This window comes from Lampetra planeri, chromosome 4, assembly GCF_965212315.1.
Source record: "Lampetra planeri chromosome 4, kcLamPlan1.2.h2, whole genome shotgun sequence".
NCBI classification, from domain to species: domain Eukaryota; kingdom Metazoa; phylum Chordata; class Hyperoartia; order Petromyzontiformes; family Petromyzontidae; genus Lampetra; species Lampetra planeri.
Window position 1 is genome coordinate 22,872,473 of NC_136110.1, and position 26,106 is coordinate 22,898,578.

At 40.8% G+C, this 26,106-nt stretch overlaps 1 protein-coding gene across 3 annotated transcripts in view; it reads right to left on the minus strand.

The window, feature by feature from the left end:
- LOC144717848 (nuclear receptor coactivator 2-like) overlaps positions 1–26,106 on the minus strand; it is a 96,813-nt gene that overhangs the window by 59,904 nt on the left and 10,803 nt on the right. For all 3 annotated transcript variants that reach the window (XM_078593561.1, XM_078593562.1, XM_078593560.1), the window contains exon 2: positions 20,699–20,869. The gene's annotated coding sequence lies outside the window, so the exon portion shown is untranslated. The remainder of the gene's footprint in view (positions 1–20,698; positions 20,870–26,106) is intronic.

Genomic DNA, 26,106 nt, shown 5'->3' on the forward strand with positions numbered 1-26,106 from the left:
GCGTAAATGTCATAAATATATCCACTCACAAGTTTCCCACGAGTGGTCTACCAGTATTCCTCAAGTCATCATAATATAGTCACTTATACGTGGTGGCAAATTCACATTATCCACTTTTTGAGCAATTCGGCAGTGGTCTCCCAGACACTTTATATGAAATCAATTAAATTACCGTATTTTCCAGCATATAACCCGCGGGGTATACCACTTTTTACAAACAAATCAAGACCCTGCGGGGTATATGGAGGTGTGGGCTATCCCAAGAATATTTTACACGTGTGACATGTCATAACTCGTTAAATGTTTTCATGGTAGGACTATCCACTATGCAACACTTACCTTTGACGAAAGCACTGCGGAATAAACGACTCGCACTAAAATTGCACATGTTGTCACGTTTTAAATTATTCGAATTGTTTGTACAATGAAACGACAATGTTTGAAGTGGGGGCACTTTGTTTACCTGCGACGGGAGAGCTGGGAGGAGAGAGAGGTGGGGGGGTTGGGGGGGGAGGCAACGGCGTTACCGTAGTGCCGCTATTGTCTGCGCAGTGTGCAATCTACCAGTGCTAAAACTGTACTTACTTATCGCTATGTGTTACTTATTTATTGGATATTTACTTTTGTTACGTATTTACTGTTTTAAGTTCACTCGTTTCCGGTTAGTTAGTTTTCTTTGTGCACGTTATGATTTTAATGTTAACAATTGATAGTGGAATGTATTACAAATGTAAACTTCGTATTAATATGATGGAATTAAGCTGCGGTAACGACGTTAAAGATATTAATGCATGCGGGGTATATGGAGGTGCGGGCTATCTGAAATTTGTTTTACACAAAACGCTATTTTTGCGTGGTATATGCGTCTGCAGGTTATATGCGTATGCGGGCTATATGCGGGAAAATACGGTACATCAATTAATTTAGCCAAAAATTAGAGCTCTATTTGCTGTGTATGTGTCATGTGCAAAACAGAATAGTAACCTTTCACCGACTCACATGACCACACTATGCGTGGCTTGGTGTGCTAATGTAAGAGCATTAAAATGCTAGTATTTTTGCAAATGGTATAACACGAAAAGGAAATTCTTCAAGTTACTTAGACACATGGGCACCAAAATAAATAAATAAAAACTTCTACAGATACAAGGAATCACCCACAAGTTCCAAAAACTATTCCTATTATCCACATATATCCAGCGATAAAATGCACAAAACATAGTTGTCTTCGTAGACACATAAAGAAAATATGACCCACAAATGGCATCCCCAAAAATCAATGCGGTTAATGGAAACTTCACTGTATATTATTTGGATTTAAACTAACATATTAGTTATCCCTGGGGAAAGTGCTTGCTATGTATTATTACTACAAATAATTATTGTAAAAATAGATTTCATAGTTGTGAAAGGCACGAATATTTTGCCAAAGAAAATCGAATTGGTAACATGAATGTCCACACAAAACACCATTATTCAAAGTAGCATCGTAACCATGCTACTAGGCCAATAGTGTACATTGAGGTCATAGTGACCATACACATCACAATGAGAACACCGGGTGCTGTTCGCAGAATGTGTAAGGTGGGCTACAATTCTGGATAATGAAGCACCTCAGTTGGTGTGGCTACCAAAAGAGAAAAAAAACCTCGGTTGAAACCTCCACCCTCTGAGGGGGCACTATGCACACACAGGATATCAACCACAGTACTAAAGATGCATAGTAGATTCTAGATTTGAAGCTTTCGTGACTGCAAGGATTCATACTCTTAGGTTTTTCGGAAAAGTCAAGTAGGTAAAAAATAAATAATAAAAATATTATTGAAATAATAATAGAAATAACCATGCAAAAAAGATTTAACTGCACATATTTGGACCATCTTATTTGACAGGTACTATTCTACTTTACCGAGTGTTGACATCCCCAGCGTTTAACAGCACTCTCCTCTCCTTTGTTGCATTTGGATTGCCAACCAACATCGAGTAAAATATCAACAAGATGCACCAACTGTTCTCTTTTAGCCCCCCCCCCCCCAAGACGTTCCACTCATTGGCTTCCACATTCAGATAACCCCCTCCCCCTTCCCTCCCCCCTTAACTTGTATTCAAGAGCTTGACTCTTGGAATTTTGCCTCACTTGAGACAGTAAATCTAGCTGTGACGGTCCCACCTGATGACGGAGACTTGTGTTGCCTCCGAAACGTCGTGATTTATTATTTTATTTCTATTATTATTTCAATTATATTATTTACTTTTTACCGACGTGACTTCACCGAAAAACCTAAGAGTATGCATAGTAGACTTGTAATCGAGAAAAGTACTTTCGTTAAAACAGCCAGGCTGGCTTCATCAACAAAGTGCAATTGCACATCGATAGGCCAAAGAGTAGGACAGCCGGCAGTATTTACTTAAGACTTTTACAACACACCGGTGTGCTGTACTAGTGACGAATTTGCATGTTCTGTTTACGTGACAACCCTTACTAGTTAAATGTGTCGGGTGATGGTGGGTTTTAACGACACATTTATATATTTACACGATCTAAACCAAAAAAACCTCTATTATGGATTTTTACAGCCATGACATTCATCATGTCCAGTATCATGAAAGACTTAATCAACTTCTCAGTTGTCAATTAACAAATACATCGGGTTAACATCAACAGGGTTAACCTTAAAGTGAGTATTCCATTAAAGATTTTAAGTGATGCATTTTGGGAAATGAAAAGTTATCTCTGCCAAAGAAGTAAAAACAGCGAATGGGAAAAGTGCTGGACTTAAATGAAAAACAAGATCGTTGCCAGTACAGTAAAGATGGTGGCTCTACAATTCAAAGGGCTACTCAAAATGTTTCTAGAAAAATATGGTTTATTGCTAAATAGGATACATTCTATTCTCCGATTAGCATGGTTGGCTACGTAACGTGCGAAAGAAGTTCAACATTCTTGGGTATTGCAATATGTTCAGGAGCTAAAGGTCAATGTCCGAGGTCTGCTAACCAAAACAGGGCTTCAGGAAAGTTTGTGTAGTTTTGCTATTCCTCCAATAAAGGAGCCCAGACTACAGTGGTGTACTAAATGGTCTATTAGTTTGGGTTGCGTAGCCAGTCGCATTGTGGCTTGTCTTTAATTTTACATTTATAAAGGAGATGTGCACAGACTGATTTTGTTATACAGTTGATGGTACCAGTGTCTTTGAGGAATTTCAAATCCAGGTGGTCGTTGTTTGGGTCTAGAATGAGGTGTTTATTCTGGACATTGGCGTTGTTCCAATGTTCGCCAGCTTTCTTATGGATCTGGGTGAGATTATAGGATGGTGACAGCACGATCCCAGAAGGGAGATCGGAATATTGTTGAGGTTTCGGTTGATGGGTAGGTTGCCATTGGCAAGAATACGTGGAAACTCCTCGTCTCTGGATATTTGGTGGCAAAATTGTCGCCAGAACATGGAGCTAGGGGATTGGTGTCGATTTCAGAATCCCTGTTATGATGTACATCGTGTTATTTAATTGTGCATCTAGCCGTATTGTGTACAAGCTCCCGGACCAGGCTGAAGCACAACACTCGACCATTGAATAGATCAGTGAGAAAGCAGCAGTTTGCAGCACATCAGCTGAGGCGCCCAAGGTGATTCCTGCAGGCTTCTTGTGGGGTGGGGACAATAGGGCCTCTCAACCCACCCCGTTCAGCAATGAAGAGGGGGAGCCGAGGGTCTGCTGATCCCGGCGACCAAGAGACTGGAGGGGATGTCTGACTCCGTTCGCCTCAGTCTGGGAGAGAACCACTCGTGACGAGTGGGTCCAAAGTGCAGCCACCTTCGACTACAGGTTGGAATTCACGGGGCATGCCTCAGGATCAATTTGTAAAGAAGGACCAATTTGGAAAGAATCACACCTTCTGCTGGAACAACGTATAAAGGTAGCCTTGTTAGCATAGTTGTTGAGACTCCTGGAAATAGGGGCTAAGTCTCAAGGGGCAGTGGTAGTCGAGTTTCTACTCATTTCTTTATGGTCCCCAAAAGCATCTGGGGTTACAGGGCTATTCTGGATCACAAACGGCTCAAAAGACATCATATTTGCTGGCATCGGTCAAAAAAGCCCTGAAGCCAGGCGACTAGTTGGTGTCAGTGGACCCGAATGATGCATACCTTCATGTGCCAATTTTCAGAAATCAGCACAAGTTCTCGTGTTTCAGCTTCTGAGGGAGACACTGGGAGTTCCAAGTTTCTGCATTCAAGCTATAGGCCTCCCCAAGCTTTTTACCAAGGTGTCGGTTGTGGTCATCTCCCACCTGCGGAAGGGTGGCAACCATGTGTATCTATACCTGGATGACCTCTTGATAAGAGCAGAGTCCGAGCGGGCTGTGTAGAGGTCTGTGGCCAAGGTGGTGTGGACCTTGCAGGTGCACAGGCTCGTCGTGAATGCCCCCATGTGCAGTATGCAGCCAGTAAGGAGGTATAAACACTATGGGGCCATCATCCAAACCCTCCAAAGAAGGGTTTTTCCCCACAGAAAAGGTCAGATGAATCAGGGCAGACGCAATCAGTTTGGTGAACAATGATGGTGGAGCGGGGAGACACTTCCATGGTAATCTTGGGTAATATGGCGACGTTGGACATGGTCCCTTGGGCCAGAATCCATATTGCGGCCCTGCCATGGTGCCTCCAAGCCACTCAGGACCCCTTTGTGGGTGACATGCAGCAATCTGTGAAGTTCTAAGTCAGCTAGGCAGGACCTACTGTGATGGCTCAAGTCTCCTTGGTGGACACAAGGCATTCCCTTCAGGGCGCAGGTAGAGGTGGAGACAAACGCAAGCATGTTCGGCTGGAGGGCATGCTGCCAGAGCAGTGTTGCAAGTCAAATGATGAGCAGAGAAATAAGAGCATCAATCTCCTCGAGCTCAGGGAAATGAGTGGTGCTGTTGGAGCAACAGTGATAAGAAAATATGTCTTGGTTAGATGCAACATGACGGCAGTTACCATGGTGAACCGGCAGGACTCTCCATGGTTTGACGAGCTGATGCGCGAGTCAGCCCACCTCCTGACAAGGAAGGTGGATAAGAGGGGGGGGGGGGGGTAACTGCTAGCTCGTCGCCTCTCCGAGGTTGACAACCAATCAGCAGGTTGGTTAAGTCGTGAGACTCTGAACCCGGGCGAGTGGCCGTTGCATTCCAGGGTTTTTCAGCTAGTCGTCAGAAGAATCGCGGTCCACCGGATGGACTGGTTTGTGTCCAAGGAAAATTAAAAGTGAGGCAATTCGCCTCAACGCATCAACAGCAGGAAGCTATGGTCATGAATGTGTTGGTCGGGGGGACTGGAATACTTCTTCCCCCTATTCCCATTAGTCCCAAAGTGTTGGAAATATTGCGAGGTAAGGAGTTCAAGCAATTCTGACTGCCTGAAATGGCCAAGGAGCTCCTGGTTCTCAGACCTGATGTCCATGATGGTAAGCGAACAATGGCAGCTCCAGCCAAGACCAGACCTGCTCTCACAGAAGGGAGTCTGGTTTCAGGGCCTGCAGGCTTTGAACGTGATGGCATGGAAATTGAGGGCAAGGTTCTCCAGATTTGGTCTGGACAAAGGGATGCAAGATTTACTTCCGAAATCCAGTCGACAGTCTATTTGGCGGGTGTATACTTTCCACTGGGAACATTTTCGAACATGAGGCCAAGCAAAGGGTCTGAACCCAGTATCGTGCAGGGTAGCAGAGATTGTAGAATTATTGGTGGAGGCCTTGAATAAAAGGCTATTGTTGGTGGCCTTAAGGGTCCGAGTGGCGACTATCGACCATCGCTAAACAATTTAAAGACAAAGACATGGCAAAAAGCAAAATAATGAAGGTGGTGTTGAGCCTCACATGGGGAACCCACACGCTAAAACAAAATATGAGAGTGCATGACCCAGAGGCAACTTTAAGGGGGGACTAAGCCACGCCTAGGATAGGGGTGGAGCCTTGGCAGAAACAAACTGCAAAGTGAATCGCGACGCGTAAGGGTGAACCGATTGAAAATGCCTTTTCATAGTTTACAAAAGACAGACAAAATGATGACAGTTGTCTTTTTCATTTGATCAAATCAGAAAAAGAATCAGCTTATAAAACACAACTGTGGTTTGAATCAAACATAACGAACAAGTGTATGAGCAAATTTACAACACGATCTCTAGTTTTTGACATCACTTTTCATCTTCCCGTGGCTTCCGAGACCACAGCTTAAGCACGGATTGGACAAAGTATTCAGTGTGAACAGGGGTGAGCCAAGGGGACCGGATAACCGTGGCAGCTCCTGTCCCTTGCCGACTCACTCCCTATAGTGCAGAGCAGAGTTTCCATGGGCACGGCAGTCCGTTTCTCTAGCAACACCGCTGTTGCCACGGACACATCCAAAAAAACAAGCCCGAGTGTTTTGCTTTGGTGCAATTCTCCTGGCTCTCCAGCAAGCAAGTGTTAACTAGCTAACTCACAAATGCAGGATTGTTCTGGTGGAGGGCAAATCAGATGTGTTGAGCTAATACTTAAATCCAAATGCATTTCACATCTCATCTCCTAAGATGACGCATTTTTCCGTTGACATTTAAAAAATATATAAATGTACGCATACATTCTGTAAAGAAATCATGTTTACTGATTGGCGATTGGTTGCGCTGTGAATGCCAAAAATAATTACTGTCATGGCAAATGCATCACATAAAAAATAAACAATGTGCTCATTGGCTTTCCTGCTTCAATGTTAGCATTGTATGTATGTTGAACTTCTTTCGCTCCATACATAGCCAACCATGCGAATCGGAACATTGCGTAGAATGCAGTCTTACAAGCCACACCCTCTTCATGTGACGTAGCCCATTAAGATTCATTTGACCTTTTTGATATTGCCACAACATATTACATAATCATAGATGGCTATAAAACACATTAAGCTGTTGCATGTGGCACACTGCGGTTGCATTCACCTGAAACCTCATTTTGTAAGGCAATCAAATGCATGTTATGTTATACCTAACATAAAAGACTAAAAACTTAACAAGATGAGTGTCACTCTACCGGGGCCCTACGTCATATCTATCAATGTGAAATGACAACTCAGGAAGACCTTGGTGACAAATATAACTAAAAAGTTTAACAATACTATGAGTTAAATGAAAACCACTCTACAATTGACTGCAGTACTATGGTGTCCCAGTCTGAAGACCAAGTTTCCTTATTCCGACTCCCCACTGGACCCAAACTGACCTTATATTCTACTGGAGAAGGGTGAAAGCAGAAAATGCGATCAGTTGCCGTAAAAAAAGAAAATCCTATCAGGTCCAATGCTCTTTGTTTAAATAAACATTGCCCAGCAGACCAACCACAGCAATTTTGTCAAAAAGCAATCCTTGACGAGTCTAGTCTGAAGTGACGCGCTAACGTAAAACTAAGCGACCGTGACCCAGAAGGCAATGTAATGCAACAAAGAAACTGTCTTGCTCGAAGCAAATAATGACAACGGTGAGAATCTTGAGGCTGCAGAGAAGTGCGACGAACCGTCCACCAATGCGGACGAGTCGGCTTGACCTTGCGCCGCGGGTCTTCATGCCGCTGCACCCTTGGCGAACCAAGCAAGCACGTCAATGACAATTGTATCCATCTCACTTAGGCAATGACTGTATTCTCATGATGAAAGAGAACAGGCTACAACATGCAGTGCAGCCGCATAAGCTGTGTCATTAACATAGGAAACAAGAATAAGAGCAAACTGCTCGGAAGATATTGTCTCAATCAGTTACACTACTTGATGAGCTGGAAGCCAATGCTATTAAGAGTAAAAAAAACTTTAAAAAACATGAATGGCACCTCACTACCAAGCATGAGCCACTTAAGTGAATGCTTATGTAACCTCCATCTCCACCTGGTGTGCATTGTATTGTTTGCATTAGTTCGTTGGGTTTTACTTAAACTTTGTATTTCAACAAGTATATTAGAGTATCAATCTGTAGTACTGATAAACATTCTAATTTTAACATGCTAAAATGTATGGATCAAAACAATGATCTGGTTGCCTGAAAATTATTTTGGTGTCCGTGTATTTAATAAGATTGCTGGTATATCTATGAATATGGAAAGGTCTTTGATAAATCTCGAGACAATAATAATTAAGAAATATATGACAAGACCCACCTACCAGTATAACAGTGTAGTCAGTAGATTGAATTTGACCATAGCACAATAGGCTGTAATATTCGTTCTTAGTGCATGGAAGCAATTGTCGTGTTTAATTAATACATCATTATGTATTAATTAAACACGACAATTGCTTCCATTTTTTGTATTATTTACTGGCACTTCACCTTCCATACTGCTTTTCCCCTTCAGACACTGGATTGTCGCCTACTTAAGCTGTCACATTTGCTGACTTTTCACTGTCCTTTAAAGCTGCCCTATAATCCATCCATCTACAAAATAAATGTCGTGGCGTGGCGGTAAGGTGCATTCTTCAAAAAGCTCTAGTTTCAAATGAAGCACCATGAATAAGCAGAGTGACCAATAACTAATTTCACTAATTAACTTACCAGGACCTCAATACACTTCCATTTAAAATAAAAAAAAACGTTTCCAATCATAGGCCACCACATTGTATTACTGTTTGTGATTCCATGTAAGGTGCTGGGTAGACTCCACCTTGGGTTCAGAATTCAGCTTCTAGAGTCCTTAAGTGCACACCGTGTCGTGAGCACACCACACCTGCTCACCTCTTGGCATTGGCTACCAGCAGTCAAGTATCGAGTGGACGATAAGATCCTGCTGCTGACCTAAAAGGCTATCAAAGGATTAGCCCCACAATATTTGAAGGAACTGATCCATGCTTACACTCCAAAGAGGTCCCCGGGCTCTCCGGAACGCCTTATTCTAAGTACTCCGAGGTCAAAGCTCTGTTCCTGGGGCGATCGGGCTTTTGCCAGTGCAGCTCCCAGACTATGGAAAGCTTTGCCTTTGGTAATAAGGCAATCAGTCGTGAGAGCTCTTCAAGTCTGTCTTGAAAGCTCACCTCTTTAAATTGGCCTTTACCCCCCACTAGTTCTGGCCGTTTACCCTGGTTCTGCTTATTTCCTGCTTTCCATACATAGCAAAATGGGCTCTATGGATGAAATGTCAATTATTATTATTAAATAGCAGAGTACAGTAGAATGTTGTGAGGGGGGGAGGCACTTGTGCTCTCAACCAAGTTGGCAAACAATAAATCCATCACAGGATATAAAGTTTGCCGTCAGGAGATGTACTCGGTTCTGCCGGGTGTATGCTGCACTCAAAATTGCCCTCGTCATTTCATTCAGACAATGTACTTGTATCCCCTTCAATTCATGTCTAAACATAGCTTTCTGTAGAAAACCTTCACATGTGCAGACTGCAAATGGAATGTCCACAGAGCCACTGCCATATTGTGAACATTTTTTACATTGACCATTGGTCCCTTTTGTAGCCACTTTGCAAATGAACAAGATGTCAAATTCAGAAATGGTTGCGTCATATCTAACCATCCCTAAATATGTGCCATTAGGCTCACTTAACTATCTCACTAAATTAAGGCTGCTTAACTGAATCCCAACAACGTGCTCTATATTCATTTTTGCTATATTCGTGTTCATTAAACATTTGTGATGATATATAAGGGTTAATCCAGTGTTGCATTTAGCCAAGCAGAGATCTACACAATTGACCTGACAGCCAAGAATTGTTGGTTAATTAGAAACAAAATCAATGTTGATATTAAAGCAACCAATAAGTGGATCAAGTCCAATAATTATGCTGACATGCATGTTTGAATGCATTAACTTTGCTTGTGCACATAAAAATGTTAATCGAATGTAAGCTGCTCGTGGGTGGGCTTCCTGGGGCAAACGGTTCTAATTACGTATCTCATTGGTGGACACAGTGTGCCTTTAAGTTATTTATTGAAAATTTAAAGGGCAATTGCTTTGCAGCTCTTGGAGCTAACACCTGTATTCAGGCAGTCTAAAGAACAGTGAGGTGTAAATGTTACGCACAGGAGGGAAAAAAATGCATTGGACCCAATTCAGGGGCAACATTTCCATAGCACGATGACCTAATTTCATAGCCCTAGCACTAAAAGCCCATCTAACTGACAGTCAGGGAATGGAAAATTCGTAGTAATTTCGGTGGTCAGGCACACTTACAGTGGCTGCAACCCCCCAGCATTCAAAACAACAGCTTTCACTCCCTACAATCGACGTAACATGTGGGTTACACAACGTACGAAAACTATTCACCGTAGTAAGTGACTGAATGCCAAGGCTGTCAAATCACAAAACACGCAATTGGCTGGAGGCAAGTCTAACGAGTAGTTCTCCATTGCAAGACGTTCTATGTTTCCTCCTTTCCTTTTAATAAAACTACGTATTATTCATATGACAGATGAACAGTTTATTAGTTTATTTATTGGAACTTGATCATTTATTTGTATCTTATATTAAAACAGTTTACTATCTGACAAAGGGTGTGCAAATAAAGCACTTATGAATAAAAAAACATTTTAAACATGTGCTTCACCCTGGTACTTTACACCGAACCTGTTTATACAAATTGCAGAGACATGAACAAATGAAATGTATAGACATTTTGTACATTTTGACTTAAAACTTTCGTGCCTGCAGGAATTCATATGCTATGGTTCTTTCGGTAAAGTCACGTAGATAGAACCACCACCCTGCCATACATAGCAGGGGTAACCAAAAATATTTCCCAAATTATGAACAAACACAAGACCCAGTTCCGATTTAACACAGTACATAAAATTCGTGATCTAATCCCATCTGTGACAGACGATTCCTGACATGCAGTATCCCGGCGTCTACAAACTAAGCTGTATCTGCAGCAGCAGTTACATTGGGGAAACTAAGCGACATGTATCGGACCGTGTCCGTGAACATAAGGCAGATTTGAAACATGGTAGGACAAATACTTCTGCAGTGGCTCACACGAAATTGATTTCTATAAGATGATGGTACTTTGCAAGCCTACTGGCTATCAACAAAGATTCGTTCATGAAGCCATCCATATTCACAGACACAATTTCACCAGACAGGATGGTTATAAGCTCAGCAATCATTGGAAAGATGTCATCAACCACTTTGGGTCATGACTTGATTTGTGTTTTCTTGTCAACCTCCACCGTCAGCAGTGTGGGCGTGTGGAGCGAGGTGCAATGCTTTGATTGGTGTAGATCTACTGCCGGTGTCGGAGCTTTCTCCTACATTAACATTAGCTGCCCCATCCATCTCTAAATCTTGATACACAGCTTGCCCCCAGAGGCTAACCTCCCTGTTCCTGATGACGACCGCTTGTGCTGCGATCGAAACGTCGTGATATTTTTATTCACTTTCTGTTTATTATTTTATTGTCATATATTTTTTCTATCTCGTGACTTTACCGAAAGAACCATAGAATGACATTGTGTACAGTCCTGCATTTTTTAAAATCTCAGCAACACTATGCTGCACATCATATCATCAGAATCAGAATATGTATTAACACTGGAGAAATCTGATGAGCTATGAAGCTCTTTTTCACAGATGTCCAGTGGGGGGAGGTAATAACATTACCACAACAAACAATACAAAAACACGACAGGAGTGCAAAGAACAAGGTAAACAAATCACCCCAACACATACAAATAAAACGAAACCACCCACATCCTACAAGACAAAGCCCACTGAGGCATTAATTTATTTTTCAAAAGGGAACTGGTCACAAATGATAGCTCAACAAAGTGATTAATCATTTAGACATTCCTAGCAGCAAAATAATCGAAATAGTATAAACGCATGTTTCCAAATTATTAAATGGGAGACCGTTTACAAATGTTCTGCCTATCACTGGAAAACATGCAAAAAACAACTTTGGATGGTATACCCACACATACTTTGGATAAAATGTACTTTAAAGGATAAAGTATTAACAACATTCATAGTATTGCTCTGTTAATTACACCCCCCCATCCCCTTGAACAAACGCAAGTCAGACAATAAACTCCATTAAAAAGTTTTTTTTTAAACAACGATTTTATTAACAACTTCGTTTAACTCACGGTCTTTGAGAAGTATGCTAATGGCGCCTGAGACAAGTGGCGTCTGCTTTTTGTGCGAGCCGATTCCACAGTTTAGGGACCGCGGCATTTTTGACCTACACAAATATATATACATAATAAGATGTCCATACAAAATGTAAATTGCTTTAAAGTAGCGAATTAATTGAATAATTGATGCCGAAATTGATACAGGCATGCGTTGTCACGGGATCTGAGTACGTGTGCACAATGTGGAATTCATTGGACAACGGGAAGTGGACGAAATTTTTATTACAAGATTTGACCACGACAGAGGAATCAAGTTAAGTGAAACCATTGAAAAACAGAGCACTGTGAGAGTGGCAGTAAACTGCTGGCTATTAAAATGCTATAGTTTGTCATTTGTTTTATTTGGAATGCCCTGGTAGCAAGATATCAGAGTTGAGGATTCAAGTTTACTCAGCATTCAAGGCGAATAACTGTGTTGCAGAACTAGAATGAAATAAACTTGCAGTCTTCTAAAATGTGTTGGTTTGAAAAATCACCTGGACAGTGTTTTTCAGAATGCCAATGTGTGTTGGCATCATACAAAACGGAGAGATTTGCCACACTTAATAAATAAAATACTCCCTGAAGGCCTGCCAGGACACCAAAAACCCAGCCTATACTTTGTAAAGAGTACTTATATAGATGAGGACATTTATGATTGATGGTGATATATAATTACTGCTGAGAAATTCCATTACGTCCCTTGCCCAAAATAATTCAATATGATTCCTAATTGGATCATGAGGATACAGTATAGTCTATGGGGAATTTCCAGTGTGTTCTCCGGAAATCTTTGAAGTTTCCACCAGAATATCAAGTAATTGCATGATGCAAGTGTAGTGACATAGAACGGGTCATTCGGGCGCGTAGCGCTGGTTGCTGGCAGAGGGGGATCTGAAGGTGCAGCAGCCCAGTCTGCTAGCAGGGCACATGATAGGCCGGAGAAATGGATGCGGGGCAAAGGTGACAGAGAGGATACGTGAGTTGAAGCCCAGAACCTTCAGAAAGGGGCGTGGCCGAGGGCGGAGCAAGGCCACGCTGGGGGGATAAAAGGGAGGCCCCGACTCTGGGTCGGGGCTGTCGTCTGGAATGGAACTCGTGCTACGTCCTCGTCTTCACCTCCTCGGCGTTGTTGGTCAGGCAGTGTGCCGGCTGTCCTGACCAAGTATATAGTTATCCCCTGTGACTGTCATGGCTGGAATAAATGAGAGTGCCTCCTACTAGTGTCTCCGAAGTGATTCACTACACGTGAGTCACCATTGATTCACGTGTAGTGAATCAAAGAAAGAGATCGACCAACTTAGGATTCATCAAGAGAAACCCCATTTATATAATTGGCAATTCTTGCATTCCCATTCAAATAAAAACATATATTTTCTGAGATGATCTTAAGGCGACTACTCATTAAATAAATGTAGATGCAGGGATTCTATTTAAATGAATTGGGATTTGTTTGACACCCTAGGAATCGTCTATTAAATCCCTATTCATTAAAAAGGAATTTCCTCAATATAAAATATAATCACCGATTCTCATGGTGAATCTAAGTATCGTATTACCACATGCTAACCCTGTTATAATCCCACTCAAGTGAATGTATAATTTAATATGGGATGTAGCCATAAGTCAATTGTGATTTCTGCAGGAATCGTTCACAGTTGAATTGTGGGATTCGAAAATAATTGCTAGAGGAATTGCCTCGCAATAGTGAATATGGTAAAGAATGATGATGATGATGATAATAATAATGGTTCTGATTTCATGAAGGGAAATTTGTAGCCCCAGATACTGATGTTTGGTCACACTCATTACACAAAGTACTTGCCACAAATAAACCACAGTACCTTGCTGATCTCACCAAGGAGCAAAAACCATCACGCAAACTACGGTCATCCACGCAAACTACGGTCATCCTCGCAGCGGCTTTTGGCTAACCATTGAACAGATTGCATAGTGCACTTTCAGATGCGCTTCTGTAGCCATCCGGAACACTCTTCCTTCCGATATTAGGAAGCCACTGGAGCTATGCACTTTCAAATCTCAATTGGAAACTAATTTATTTACAACTCCTTTCATCGCATCTCTGATTAGCAAGGTTGGCTATATATGGTAAGAAATAAGTTCTACATACATGCAAGCAATGCTTAATGTTCACAGTATCATCATTTTCAGTCTTTCCCCGTGAAGAGTATGTCTACACGATCACCACATTCCCATGAGCGGTGCAATGCAGGCTGATGAGGTTCACGCACTGGACAAGTGGGTTCAGACTGGATTCCCATGGCAGCCTTATTAGACTAAGGCAGCGCTAACAAAGTCGTGTGACTGGCTTTTAGTGGGCTTTGTAGTACCTGTTACTTTGGGAACTGTACACTTTCACCCAGGCCTTCCTCTGATTAATTGTGACCTCACAGGGTCAACTTGGAAGTGAGAAGCATAGTCAATGGCATATCCTACTGCAGTCAATTTCATTGCGGAGTTTCATGACGTAAAAGATGGTAGAAAAAACATGCAAAATATTTTTAGCTTGGGATAGCATAACCTAACCAAAGTGAACTCTAAACCTAGTATTATGTTTCAGGTAGGAGCCAAGTCGATGGAGCAGCGTGGCTCTTAAAACGTTGGGAGAAGAAAATGCGGCTAGATGGGCCACTCCAGTGGTCATGGATGTAAAGCACGAGGGTTATATTTAGAGGAATGTGTGCTAAATAATGTGGGTGGGAATAGGGGCTAATATATCCTTGAATACTATCACATGTTAAGGCTTCAAGAGATGGCCACCTATGGCGAAATTAGTTTAAATAAAAACGCACGGGTTAACATATGAGCTTTGTAGCCCTAAAAGTGTTTCAACCAAATATGTCTTTGTAAGTGTTACGTTGTTTATATAGCATTGTTTTAGTAAATTTTAAAGGGGCTTGGTTTGGCCCGATTTTTTTTATTTAGTATAGATTTATACTCAACATTTTGATCTGTATTGTATTATGATGTTTATTGGGATCAAACATCGAAATGGAATTTTTTGCACTTTTTATACGCAGCATGGACGGGTGGTGCTTTTTCTGTAGGATTTGATTGTTTATGTATGTGATGTTTAGATTTGTGTACAATGAATTTTAGGTGTATCTTGTAATTTTATTGTTTGTTGCGGTTGCACCCAAATCAAGAACCGAATGGCTCACAGGGCAAATCTTAATAAATGAAACTGAAAACTGAACTGAATAAAACGATTACACAATAACAAACAAGAAACTTTCACAAATGTATGAAATTATTCGCGGGAAGTACCCGGCATTGCCCGGGCGAACGCATCGACCCACACACACACATCAACTTACACACACACACATCGACTTACACGCACACATGCATACATAGACTCACACACATTGACTTGAACACAAACATATGGACTTATACAGACTCACACACATCGAACTACACACAAACATATGGACTTACACATACATGGACTGACACACATAGACGCACACACACACACACCGATTCACACACGCACATAGAGCCACCCACATACACAGCGACTTACAGACAAATCGACTTACACACAGACATGGACCCACATACACACACATCAACTGACACACACATATCGACTCGCACACATTGACTGATACACAATCGACTTACACACACATTGACTTACACGCACAGCGACTTACGTACAACGACGCTTGTGCCAGGCTATGTGCACCTTGAGGTCACGTAAAGTGTCGAACGCCTGCTGGCAGGAGGTCACGGGGCAGACCCAGGTGCCACAGGTCAAATGACTGAGATGACTGAGATGACTGGCTGATGCACCTCCTGTGCCCCCTACTGTGCCAACTTGCTGTGCTTTAGCCACCCGGCGCTCCGCTCGTTGTTGTGAGCATCGCTCCTCCACCCTCTGTTGTTGTTGGAGGGCGACTGCCTCCAACCGCCCAGTAACGTCTTTCACGAGCCTCCTCCACAGAGGCCGATCTTGACACCGCTGGTACCAGTCATCGGCAAGTCCACTCAGCTCCACATCCTCCTGTACCACATCACTCCATCTCTTCTCTAGCCCTTGCCGCGCCCATTTAGCCCCCTCGATCCGGCCGAACAAAAGCTGTTTGGGCATACGGTGATTGGGCATGCGGGCTACATGGCCCAGCCAACACAGCTTTGCCTGCCGGAGGAGCTCACCGATGGGACTTTGTCCAGATCTGTCGAGGATTTGTGAGCTCCTCACACAATCCAGCCTGGTTAAACCCGGGATTAATCGTAGGCAGGCCAGCCTAAATGTTTCTAACCGGCAGAGATGTTCCATTAGGGGGGTCCACGTTTCGCAAGCGTAGAGAAGGGAGGGAATGACTGTGGCCAAGAAGACCCGAAGCTTCGTGCGGAGCGACAGATAATGCCGCTCGACTGATTCGGAGTGAGACCTCTGCTGTTAAATCGGAGCCGGCCATGAGCACACTGCCCAGGGATGGGAAACTCTCCACTCTCTCCACAACTGCCCCATCACCGATTAGGAGTTGTGGGAATGGAGTGCCCGATGGTACAAAATACCCAGGCACACACACGCATGGAACTCACACACACATACATGGACTTACACAAACACATCGACGCACACACACCACGCACACACATATATGGACTCACACGCACACATCGACGAACACCACACACTATTACTTTTACATTTACTAACTTTTTAAATAATAGTTTTCTATCTATGTGACTTTAGCGAAAGAAGGGAGAGGGGAAATGCACGTGTATATAATAAGTAATTAAGAGCGGCGACGAGGGTGTTCCGCCATTTTAGTACATTTTCCGCGAGCAAAACCGGCAAAAAAAATGAAAGTCAACGAATAATAAATCAATTAATCCTTGCTGTGATGATAGGCAGATGTGCACCAATAAAGCGTAATTGGTATACCGTCACTGCTCAACCCCCGTACTGAGGGGGCACGTGTCAATGTGAGAATGAAGATGTAATAGTAATCAGTATATTTGTTTTGCCCCTGTGCAGTAAGTGATATTAGGTGGCTGCTTATGCCTCAAGAGTACAGAACAAGGCTATTCTTCCCCTAAAACTTGTTTTTGTGAGCAGGACAGTGATATTTAGAAATGTACCTATTTTCAAAGAGAAAATGTGTGCATTTGTGTCATTGCCTCACAAAAAGACATGGGCGCTAAAGCAAGTTTGTGGGGAATAACCATTTTGTAAACCAATTTTAGAGTACTTACTACTCAGGGAGAAAAATCGTGTTACTTCGATTAACTATCATAAAACATTGGTTAATGTGTAGCATCTAACCTATAAAATAACAGTAATGAGTCAACAGGAATCTTTATAAATGTTTTAAGGGAGCTGTAATAATGTGAGTCTTACGTTGTGCAGTGTCCACACGAATGAGAATTCCCTCCCCCGTCCAAACGTGTGTGAGTTGGTAGGCTCCAGCACGCGTGCCGAGTGGTGCATTAAAAAATATATACAAGTTTAAATCATTTAATATTGAATAGCAGTAATAGCAATGAGTGAACAGTAATTTTAATAAATGTTCTAAGGGAGCTGTAAATCTGCCTTGTCTTGTACAGTGGCTACAGGGTTTGGTGGTACATGTTGTTTATGTCGTTTACTGTGAAATTTCGGTCACAGTTCCTATGATCACTGTTACATTGCTTATGGTTTTATTTTGGTGATTTAGAAAAGTTATTTTGGTTTGGCCATGTTTGTTTGTTGTAGTACGGAGTTAGAATGATGGCTTTAATCTAAGTTGTCTTGTGTTTGTTGTTGTTTCACTTGCATCCCACTGGGATTTTTGCACAGCATTGGTGTATGGTGCTTTTTTTCGGGAAGACTTTGCGGTTTTTTCCTGGATTTTCTGTTTGCGCATAGTCACTTTAAGATGTTTTCTTGTTCATGTTTTTGTTTGTTGCGGTTGCACCCGATTCAAGAGCCGAATGGCTCACAGGGCTATACCAAATAAATGAATCTGAAACATTTTACTGAAATTCCCCCTCACGGAATGCGTGTGACTTGGTAGGGCCGCGCATGCGCAACTGCATGCTTTGGCGCGCTCGGAGGCGCAACTTTAATAAGTAAATAACCAAATACAGCACTAAATCGCTAATTAAACTACTTTAAAGGTGACAGACGCAAATAGCGCTGGCTCACCACGCGGCTTATGGCGTGCTACCTGGGTATTTTTTTTTAAACAAAAAACCCCACGGTTCGTGAGCGAAATACCTCGCAAGTATCAGCCACACAGACAAAAAATTCCTTTTATAGGTTAGAGTAAAAAATATATAGTTTTGGTGATCTGTGTCTAACACCTGACACTATGTGCGTAACGCCGGATAGGCTACGTGGATTTTCATGCAATTTGTTTTTTTAGTTTTTCATGAAAGGCTTAGTAAAATTGTTACTAATTATTAGTGTTTTTTTACAAGAATAATCAATTATCTCCAAAAATATACCAGCACCGCTTTTAATAAAAGTCATGTGCGCTCCTGTATATGTATTTTATCTTTTCGTTTTGCATGCCGTTACAGAATAATAATAACAAATAATAATTATAATCTAGTCAGTTAAATTGTGTAACAGTTGTTTTTGAACAGCGAATATGAATTCCAATCAAGAAGTGGAATCACTTTAAATTTGAATTCAGCAGAGATTCACTTTGATCTCTTTAGCTCACACAGAGTGAAAAATTGTGAAAATTAATTAACATTGACCTCTCCCCTTCCTATCAATAATAGTAACTTTTGTCTAATTCATATGAATTCAAAAACCAGTAAGTTATTGTTACCGAGTGCAAATTCATTTTGGCAAAAGCGACCTCACATTTTTTGCAAAAATGTGTGAAAATTAGTGAACAACCTGTCATTTCGGTTATAAATAGTTTATTGTTTTTGTATTCACATCAATACAGAATCCAGTAAGTCGATACTTTTCCTACAACAATTGCACATTTGCAACAAACATAACTCGAGAAACACCTGTTTGAATTGTTTTATTCACTCTGACAGTTGAGAAAAAATTTAAGTTTGGAAACCATTTTTTTATTGAAACATTTCGTTTACTTCCTGATAGTAAGGTAAATCAAACAGGTCTTCGAACGCTATGATAAAGGTGATTTACGGATACATTTTCGATTAAATAAATTCAATACAATCTTTAATTTTTTATCTTTTTCATTAAATGAAATTCTATTAACCCTTCATATGATGGGAAATTACACAAGTATTGTAATATTTTCCACATGGACCAGTCTCGGAGGGCAGCCTGTCCAATTAAAGCCCTTTTCAAATCGTGCATTGCATGAATGAAACTATGGATTAGAGCCACATGAACCCTAACAGAACATAATGTTAATTTGATGTTGCGGTTTGTGTTTGTCTTAGTACAACTTTGGGATGAGTCTCTACAGTAAGTTGAAGATTCAATAAATGCAAAGTAGTTAAAAGGGCTAATTAAATCAGAGGAATACTATAAAGTGTTCATTAATGAAACATGCTCAAATAATCGTATTCATATATTTCTTATACTCATGACGGTGTTGAGAACATCCCCATAAAGCAGCTGGGTTGATAGAAAATGGACGGAAAAAGAAATTAATCGGTCATAGGTCTAGTCGGAAGCAGATGTTGTCGCCTTCATTATGGTGGATAATTGTGAGTTGTAAAACGGATGCTTATTTTGGTCAGTGGATGGAAAATTAGCCACATGCATTTCACCAATGTAAAGATAACATTTCAAAGAAAGACTAAAGGCAATTGCACATTAAAATACAACAAACAATTCTGTGCAAATAGAAACAAATAATGGTTATAAAATGTTCAAGTGATATCCACTTTTCATGAATTACATCACGTGGTCACAACATTCGCGTGTGAGCATTAACTTTCTTCGTTGTAAACAGACGAATGCCAAAACAAAAATGTTTCAACAATCTTTGGCACCAATCAAATATATCCACACAAATCATTTGATGCTGTTGCTTTGGCAGTGGTGCACAAGCAAAATAAACAAAAATAATACATCAATATAGTTGAGAATGCTCTTTTAGATCTACCCATTGTTATTTTAGCAGGCAATATATAATTAGATAATATAATTTTAATGTTACAGCACGTGTGTAATGTTAAACAGTACGTGATTCACTATGCAAGCACTCTGCATTCAGTTGGGCTGCAATACTGAAGGACAGTCAGTGAATGAACACAATGAAGCTCATTCACTATATGAAGCTGACAATGTAACGAAAGAAAAATAAAGCACACTTAAGCCCCCAATGTAAATTAAAAATACCAGACAATTTGGACAGTTAAGCACATGTTGAGGGAACCTTTATTATATTTACAAAAAGTCAATATCTCTGGATAACCCAAGCTAACATGCATTTGGAGACACATACAGGGCCAATGACACAAAGGATTAATTGCATATTAAGCGATCTTCTGCCGGCGCTTCTGTGCCATAAATAAAAAACTACATCCCAATGCTTGTTGGCGTGACCTGTGGCAGAGAGCAAAAGGCCCCCACGCGAACGCAAAATTATTCTCTAAAGACCTCGCCTCATTAGCGCCACACCTCCCGCTCACCTCTACTTCGTAGAACCTGCTGGTCGCATGGGGCTGACGTGCCAGCAGGTGAGTTGGGAGAAGAGGCCCCTAACAACTCTCAAAAGCCAGAGGGCTGCGCGCCTGTCGCTCCGATGGCCCCAGCAGCAGACGGCCCTGCAGCAGTCATTAGATTCCTCGCAAGAGCCAAACCTGGCAGGAGGGAAGACCAAAAAACAAGCGGGGCCCGTTACACAACCGTAGAGGCTCTTAATTAGCTAGAATTCATTGCCGTTTAGTTCGTGGCAGGGTTGCGTGCTTGCGTCGCGTGACACATGCACCTTAAGTAATGAAGCCTTCGTAAGCTGCTGTTTATCAGATATGTAGTGGAAATAGGGCCACGGGGCTGCAAGCAAATTCACACGAGGCGCTGCGCAACAGTCGCAGGTTGGCGTGACGCACCTATTTAATGACAAATTCATATTGTCCTGTTGCGGCAATATACACTCAATTTCTAATTACCTAACATAAGAACACATACCCAAAACATATTAATAAAACTATTTACATTTTAAAAACAAGTAAAGTTCAACAACGCATGAACAGCTTTGATGGTGTTCGTTTACATGATATACGAGTTCATTAATCCATTCGTTCCATTCATTAATTTGTTTATTTAATATATTTGGCCAAGACGTACGACTGGATGACGTGCCTTGCTTTAAACACGGTCACTGCCTGCAAGGTCATCTACAACTCTCAACTAGTGTTGCATGGAGACACTTCAATAGTATGGATAGGCAATATTGGCTTCATAGTAGCTTCTGATTGAAATCTATGTTGTTGGCATGAGATTCAACAAAAAAACATGACGTAAGAACAAAGGTTTGGCCAATAACATAAAACATTAAAAAAACATTAAACCAGTTAAATACTGAAAAAATGCGTGATATGTATGCACATTACCATATACATTATTCATCAGATGAAACAAAAAGGCCAAATAATGCGTACATAACAAGCTGGAATAACACTGTGAAATGAGCACATTCAATATGTACTAGTCTGTCGACTATGCCCTTTGCAAATGGCTTTTGAAAATCTAGCGCTACACAATGTCAGGTTGAGATGTTGAGTGTGATGAATGCATTTAATTAATCAATTTCACGAGGACTTTAGAGAAATCTACTTAGCAGCCTATTGCAATTTAGCCTCCCTGAAATGCCTGCATGCATATCACCCATTGTGATGTTGTCTAGAATGTTCACCAGGCATGAAGGGGAGTAACCCAGGGATGACATGGATAATTAGCCACCATTAGCATTCTTTTTGAGTAATTATATAATGCTTCAGGGAGTGCTTGGCTACTGAATGAATATTTGCTATATCACGATGGCAAGCAACTATTTTCCCCAACTTTGTAATTGTATGTCATGCATTAGAAGCCAAAACCATCACCTCCACACCTTTCTACAAGTGTGAAAAAATACTGAATTAATTTAAATCAATAAATAACAACCACACGTGGACAAAAAACATGACTGAATTTTGCTATCACTTCACACCTACGGTATGTCCTCGCTCAAACGTGTTTTCATACGACACATTTTCGCTATAACACGGTTCCTCAATTAGGGAACACGTCACACAACGCGGTTTCTGTGTGGTTGACTACTTGAAGCTGCGCAGCCGAGTGATGACACAGTACGCAAAACAATACGGTACACGGTGTACCCTAATCTGTTCTTTGCCCTGCCATGGGATCGTACCAACCGCATTAAATGAGGTATGACTGTAAATGCCTATATGATCACAAACAATGCGGTTTAAAATTACTTGTACTGAAATATATATTTTTAGGTTAAATCAGTACCATACAATAAGTTAAAGCTAAATAAAAGGTTTATAAAACATCTAGTTGAAACATCGAGTTAAAATTGACAAAAAAGTATACGTACATATTCCTACAAGCATTCAAATGCAGAATGATGTTATTCAATTAAATGAGGAAATGTAAGAGATTCCAGTCCTTTTTAAAGGACCACGAAATATTACATCAGCATATTCATCTTTGCGCTCCGCAAACTATACAAAATAATCATCTGTGCTACGTTTCATTTACATCTTATTTTCTTCATACTTGTGTAGTGACTGTGAATGTCACTGTGTGGTGCCGGGCTTACGAAGTCACGTCGGATAATGTGTTGGCATTATGTATAGCCCGCTTACTGGGTGTAGTTACAGCCCTCGCGGGGCCTGGGTGAGCGCTGGTCAGCAAGGAGGCACCACGTACAGTGTGCGGTGCGGGCTCCCGGTGAGGGAGCGTCAGCCAGCCAGGGTTACGTTGGGGCATGATACGCTGGTTGACCTGCCGACACGTGACCGGATGATATTGGAGGGGGGTCACCAGTGGATGCGAGCCGCTGGCCGGTCACGTGGTATAAAAGAGCTCTCGGGGAGCCTTCGGGAAAGAGCTCGAGAGATCTAGAAGGTGGGCGGGGCGAGGGGCGGAGCCAGCCCCAGCCCGATATAACGAGGACCCCATGAGGGGCTCGGGGTTCTTTGGGTTGCTGATGAAGAAGATCCATGTCCGGTTAAAAAAGCCTCGAGCAACGCGGTCCAGGACCCAGCTTGTGGTCCGGGCCGGGATAGCAAATCGTGTCTAGTTCTGCCGTAGCATGACTAGATGGGCATTCAACACCCAAGTGTAGCTTGTGTTATGTTATGTTGAGTTGGTGGAATAAATAGTGTTGCTCCCAAGACAACATCTGCGGCTCAGTTGGACTCACTACACTTGGAACAAGATACATATCTTTCTGCTGGAGTACTATAAATTATGTTCTCGAAGTGATTCTCAAATGTCTAAACAAAGCATCATCCGAAACACAGCAGCATCAATCAGATATCTCGAAATGACACAAATAGCAAGATTTTTTTTACATATCAGATTTTATATATATATATTTTTTATATTTTATGAATTCTCTTATGTAATATTTAAAAGGCTCACTAAAAACTCATTAATAATCGACGATCAGGGAAAGAAAAACGAGTCAAAAGTTTCAGCTTAACAACTACATGTACGCATTATTTGATTAATTCAAGCAATTGGTTTATACTGTTTTTTTAAGAAAACAGTAAAACTGGTGTCTCAAAGATCATTAGCCATGATCAATGCACTGATGGACGAAGGCCTCCCAAGGCAGTCGCTATCCTGCATGTTTGGCAAAGCAACAATCCAACAACCTCCTGCACACTTACTAAAAACTAAACTGTTATTTTACAAGGTAAGAACCATTGAGATATATAGCTTTTTCAGAAGTGGAATGACCACAAATGATAGCTCAACCAAGTGCCTTATCACGTGGAAATTTATAACAGCTAAATATTCTAAACACATGTTGATTCTAAATGTGAAGGGAAAAACTGGAGGACCCGGAGAAAAATCCAGGTGACAAGGAAAGAGACATGCAAACTCCAAATATACAACAGACGTCAGCATCCCACGGAGGCAAAATGTTAACTTCATAGCTCTTTCTGTGGTGAATATCCTCACAGGCGCATTCCTTTTTGACTGCCAGTGTCAACCAAATGTTCTACACAGCTGTTGTCAAATTACATAATGGCGTTCTAGTGTGTTGCAGCTGAGAATTTATATTTTATTGATAAACAGCGAATTAGACAGATTTGCCATGCATTCCAATGAAACGAATGATTAAACTTATGCTATGGATGTGAATATTTACATTTTCAAGTTGCTTGTTGCAAATTTTCAATTCAAGACATGATACATTATATCACGTAAAATATTCACAACGGTAATAGCAAAACATGTTCAGAAAATATTTAGTTTGAGCAGGTTTTATGCCCACAAGAATAACATCTATAAAAAAAATTAAACCTGCTTGAAAAAAGTAACGAAGTAAATTTTTTTTAAAAAATTATGTAATAGTATCATATTTTTCAATGTGTAAAGTTACGTTTTTCATCTACTTCATGGAAAATGTAAGACAATGAAAAGTGTTCTACCTGAAAAATCATATTAACCATTTATACCGACATTTTATTTGCCAAATTGACTGTAAATGGTCAAATAAATCTTGACTTAAAGCTTTCGTGACTGCAGGAATTCATATTCTTGGGTCTTTCGGTAAAGTCTTTACCGAAAGTCTTTATCGAAAGACCCAAGAATATGGTCAAATAAATAACAGCTTCCTAATGCAATGATGGGACACCAATTGTGTTATTTTAATTTAGGAGGCAAAGCACAGTACATTATTCAATACAACTTTCTGATTCCGACTAAACATTACATTACAATATAAATTAATAATCATGATTTGACTTGGCAAGTGCCATTCCAGATATTAAACACAAGCACTTTTAATAGTTTCTTAAATAATACATTTATTCATGTGATTGTTGTACAATGAGCAAGCTTTCAATAAATGAAACATTGTAGACATTACTGGTCATTACTTATTCTTAAGAATTCCATTTAAGGATAGGCCCCTTGCGAACATCTCACGGCCTCTACTTTTGCCTTCACATTTCAGAGAGCCTACATTAATATTAGATTCACAATTAATATTTTATTGCGAATACGCATGTTTTGTAAAAGAAACGTGTTAGAGTTGTTATATTATGTGCTTAGTTCACCAAAATGTCTTGAGAGTTTTTTTTTTGGCATTAATCTAAAACTACAATGCTTTTTTCTTGGTATATCCACAAGGGATGCTTATGAGATAACGTGTGGTTTTTAATAGCTTTATACAACAGTTTCATCGGTTCAAATTGCTGATGGCATTTATCTATACGTTCCGCATATAAAGTGTATGCAATATGGACATCACAATAGTATACCTTTTGTTCTTGTGCAAATCATTTAAATTAGAAGGGTTAGGAACATCACAGGATGCCAATTGTTAGTAAATAAAATATAAAGAAAAAAATAATGTTTACTTTGGCAAACCATCATCATGACAAACATGCAACTTAATTTTTAAATAAAGATGATGGAATGCATTAAAAAGGCAATAGAATTGTCTACAAATGCATCGCTCTAAAACACAGTTTGTGCATTGCTGCCTGTGGTAAGGAAGGTGGCTTCAATTAATCCTGTGAGCACTCACCCATACACTTAACATAATTGGGTCCCATCTGTTTTCATGTTAAGCAATCGGTGCTGATGCGTAGAAGTTGTGGGCCGGAACTGTGGGCTGGTTATGTGAGTCAGGTGAGAGCCTTCATTCTTTGCAAACAGGGAGAGAAGATTGGAATGTTTTTTGGAAATTGTATGTCTATACATGAGTTAAAGAAAGAAAGTTAAAGAGGTAAGAACCTTTAATGTCAATGGAACTACTACATTGCATGTAGTTCTCTAGAAAGGCTCTACTTGGGTTTAAGATATCAGTACGATCAGATAGGTGCCATCTGTCCAGCAAGGAAAG